Source organism: Fukomys damarensis, unplaced genomic scaffold, assembly GCF_012274545.1.
Source record: "Fukomys damarensis isolate Sample0158 unplaced genomic scaffold, DMR_v1.0_HiC HiC_scaffold_24, whole genome shotgun sequence".
Classification (NCBI taxonomy): domain Eukaryota; kingdom Metazoa; phylum Chordata; class Mammalia; order Rodentia; family Bathyergidae; genus Fukomys; species Fukomys damarensis.
Window position 1 is genome coordinate 13,914,450 of NW_022900936.1, and position 4,374 is coordinate 13,918,823.

General features: G+C 39.2%; 1 long non-coding RNA gene across 1 annotated transcript; it reads left to right on the plus strand.

The window, feature by feature from the left end:
* Window positions 1-258: 258 nt before the first annotated feature.
* LOC104851419 lies at window positions 259-3,829 on the plus strand. Its single transcript, XR_777220.2, has 3 exons — window positions 259-383; window positions 2,907-3,063; window positions 3,718-3,829. It is a non-coding gene; the product is annotated as an uncharacterized LOC104851419 (long non-coding RNA).
* Window positions 3,830-4,374: the final 545 nt, after the last annotated feature.

Consider the following 4,374-nt stretch of genomic DNA (forward strand, 5'->3'; position numbering starts at 1 on the left):
CTGCCTTGATGTCTTGAATCCATTGAAAATATTTATGACAACTTCCGTCCAATAAAAATATTTATTATGGTGTATCCTCATCTACCTAATTCACCAGATCTGGCACCGTGCAATTTTTGCTTCTCTCCCCAAGTCAAATGACCGTGAAAGGCAGACATTTTGAATCATTTGAGGACATTCAGGTAGCCATGGCAGCACGAATAAAGACAGGGAGCCTTTCGGAATTCAGGAAGTGAAAGAATACGGGATAAGTGCATCCACAGGGAGGGTGAATAGTTTGAGGAGATTAATGGCAATGTAGCCTTTTACTGCAATCAAAGTTTTTAAATTTAAATAGTCATCATATTTTGTGATCACGCCTCATGATCAAGCTGTAATTCTGGGTGAGTGATTTTAACTTTGGCTTTCCCGTCTATAAAGTGGTTATCGTGCCACCTACATGTCTTTCAGTTTGGTGTGTGGTTAGTGGGGAAGATACAACCCCCACCGACAGTTCAACTATCAAGATAATGGCAAAGGAAGCTGGATTCAATTGTTCCAACTTGTTTGATGGCTCTGAGAAATGGCCAGGAGTCGTTTCTGATGGCTGAAATTCATTCTGTTATGGTGGTTGGGGTGGTTGGGGTTTGAGTGGTTGAGTTTGCAGGGTGTAAAGAGACCTAGAAGTTCATTGATATTTATCTGACCAAAATCTGCTGAGGTGAACGCGAGTGTAGAGCTTCTTTGTGGAGTTATAAAAGGGAGAGAATTTGCAGCAGTGAACAGTTGGGCTGTGTCTATTGTGGATCTTTCATCTGTTTACAGAAACGTATGCCTAAAGTGAGTTCACCCTCTTCAACTGCCAGGATTAATGCCCCTGTGGAGCAGGTCTGAGCTGTTTTTAGGGGCATGGCATAGACAGCTGTTGAGAAATGTAGCCTGGTGTGCATAGGATTACCCGCATAGGTAATTAGAGCTGATGGTCCACTTTCCAGAATGATCCAAAATTACAGAGGAGGCTCATGTGGGGTCTAGGCTTGCCTGGCTCTGTCGTCATTGCTTCCTGTGTCTCTGGCAAAGGGCCTGAGAACTTGTCTGCTACAAGGAGTTCAAGGAAGAGACAGACTCACTTTAGTAACTGGCTGAATTTTGATCTTGTGTATTTCCCAATTGCACTTGGGGAAAGCAAATAAATCGTTACTTTTTTCATTATTTGACTATGAAAATAGTACTTTCAGCTCTGCAGATGAACAAAGCATGCATCCAAACGGAGCTCTTTACCATATGCTCAGGTCTGTGTGTACTCTATAACCATGAATTTATTTACGATCCCCTGGTCTGGCTTCTTTTAACTTACAGGACATTTACGTTAATGTTCCTGAGGAATAATCTGTTAAAATACCTAAAATATTTTAAGCCCCTTGTCCTAATCTTCATTGCACCATCTCTTGGCAAAACTGACTTAGGTTTTTCAACCTTGCATATATAAGAACTCAATTGTGAATTCTGGAAAATTCAGAGTGCTTACTTGTTTTTTTTTCTTTTTGAGTAGTTAAAATATTCAAGAATAAGTAGATGCTCCACAATCCTATGTAAAAAGTAATGAAAAACTGCTCTTGTTCTCTCCACAATCACACGTGTGTTGCTTAATACAAATCCAACTGGATAAGGGAGAGTCATTTGACTTTCGAATCTTTTTTTAATAAAGCATATAGGGATTATTGCCATTAATAAAAATTCCAACCCCTTAAAAGGACAGTAAATATGGACAAAGGCATCAAACAAGTGGGAGGAAATAGGACCACTTCACGTTCCCAAGTTCAAAAGAACATTTACAGAGTAGAATCACGTAGAGTTAGCACAAGGGACTTCAGAAACCACCTACCCCATCTCCTAGTTTTATGTAAGAGGACACTGGAGTAGGCACATCAGAAATCCCTGTTTGCAGCTGATACAGAACCAAGACAGAGTTCCTGTCCTTTTTCATTAAACCACACCTCCAATGCTTAAATCCAGACTCAGTCAGTATGGTGTTCTAAAAGAACATCTATAATCTGTTCCATCTTTTGGTCAGTAGCATCCAATCCAGGCCTCTATTTCACAGTGTAGAAAGAAAAAAGATAATACCCTTTACTGCAGTGAGAATAAAGGTAAAGTATAGGATATCTCACAAAGTCAGGTATCATGGGGTAGACTCATTTTTCAATAGTATGCCAGTTGTGTTTTCAAGCAACAGAATTAATATTTCTTCAACTTCCAGGCCCCTTAAAAGACATATTGCCTATATTGTCTTCTCTACACTTTCGAAACTTCTGGAGAGTCAATAACGTTTTATAGAAATGGTGGGGAGTTTTGTTCTCTGGGTTAGAGATTAACCCCTTTATTTTAAATCCTGAACAAATTGACTTCATGTGAAAGCATATTGAGTGTACTATTTGAAGAAAGTTTATCCTATTTCCTAACTTTACAGATACATAATAGCATGGGACTGGAAAACAATGAAGAAGAAATGATTCATCAAGAATATAGTTGACTATACTGTTATGCACTGAGACAAATGCCTAAGCCCTTTTGAAAGATGTTTAATGTATAAATCTATGTCTGATAATTCCGAATTATGTAACTCTTAGAAACTACCAAGTTTTCTTTTTGGAATTAGCTCACATCAGAGTACAAGCTCCCCAAGGGCAGGGGTTTATGATGTATTTGTTTACTGGTACTGCCAGCCCTTGGAAATGAGTCTGGCACAGAGAAAGCATTGAAGACAGATTTTTCAGTGAATGCTGCCCTACACAGACATGGGGCTAACTAGATCTGGCTAGCCAAGTGATCAGTAACTCATCTCAACTGTTACTGGTTGAGCAAATTCCCTGGTACCTCTTGCTCAACAAAGAATTGCATAATGAAACTCTCCCTAACCATTTAAGCTATCTTGGAATCGCATCAAAGCTGTCAGCTTAACAAAGACGCCCCTGTGGATTGTCTTGAGAAATCAACTTCCCCTGTGCATCTAAAGAAATGCAACCCATTCTCAGGGAGCCACAATTCCTGCTTTCACGACATTATTGACACGATTACAACATGGTAAGTTTTCTTTCCTTTTAGATAGATCTTGCCTTGAGCAATTTTTTTAAAAAAGGCTATGGGGTGCCATATACATATATCATAATTATGTAAAGTATGTTAGCTCAGCTCTTTTTAAGTACCTCATTGTCAATCTATGCTCCTATAGGAAACTTAATTCTAAGAGACAATCTCTTCTGCTTTGGGGCTGGAAGTAAGATATTAAGAGACCCCAGTGATTCACAGAGAAAGCGAGGAAAGTGGAAAATATTGAAAATTAAAATGAGACAGACCAGCTGAGCTGTGGGTTTCTATGGCACCAATAACCACTGCTCTGCAATTAGAGGCAGAAACTCCACCTATCTGTCATAAGTCTTTGAAAAGCCCCGTTTGGAGGAAAATGAGGCGAACATTAGAAAAGAAGGTCGAAAGAAGATCTGTGTTCATTTTGAAACAAAGTCATGTATAAAGAAAGCAGAAGAACTACTGCCAGAGGCATGGGCAGAAAACCCAGCAACTTAACTTTGAAAGGTTTACCAAACAAAGGGAATTTTATACCAAATTAATCTCTTTGAGGTGTGGACTACAATTACTTAATGTAGCAATATCTCCTTCTCATGGCATGGTCTTGGAATCAGATAACTCTTCTCTCCTCTAAATTTCTTTACTGACTAGCTACAGGACACTGGGAAAATAACGACTCTCTCCAGGGCTCAGTTCTGCACCTCCAAAATGTGGAAACTGGTCCCTTTTCTCCTGCCTGTGAAAACTTTTGCGATAGCCTGGCACACACAACAATGTCAATAAAAGGTAACTGGTATTCTTCATCCTTTGAATGGGAGGTGTGAGTTGTTTTTCACCTCTTTTTATGTCTTCTCTTGGTATTTTAGTCAAATTATTTTGGAAACTAATGGCTTCTAGCCAACAGTATTATCAAAGAGTACGAAAACACAATATTGTCATTGCATGAACTTGATTATTCATTTCCTTCAATACAAATGTAAGAGGCCAGGGATGTAGCTCAGTGGTTCCGCCACCTGCCTGGCAAGTGCAAGGACCCGAGTTCGATTCCCAGTACCAAAAAAATACAAATGTAAGAAATTGTGTAGGCAGACAGGGGACAGAACACACCTGGGATCTCAGCCTCTCTCAAATCCCAAATTCCAGTAGAGGTTAGACAAGAAAAGTGACAAACTCAATACTAATGGTGGAAGGGAAATTGAGGAAATGTTCTCATACAACTCCATTTCCCCTAAAAGAGCTCTGATTTTAGAGTTGGGTTGATGGAAATGGTAAAACATTTTAATGATATCATGTGTTAAAATATTTATT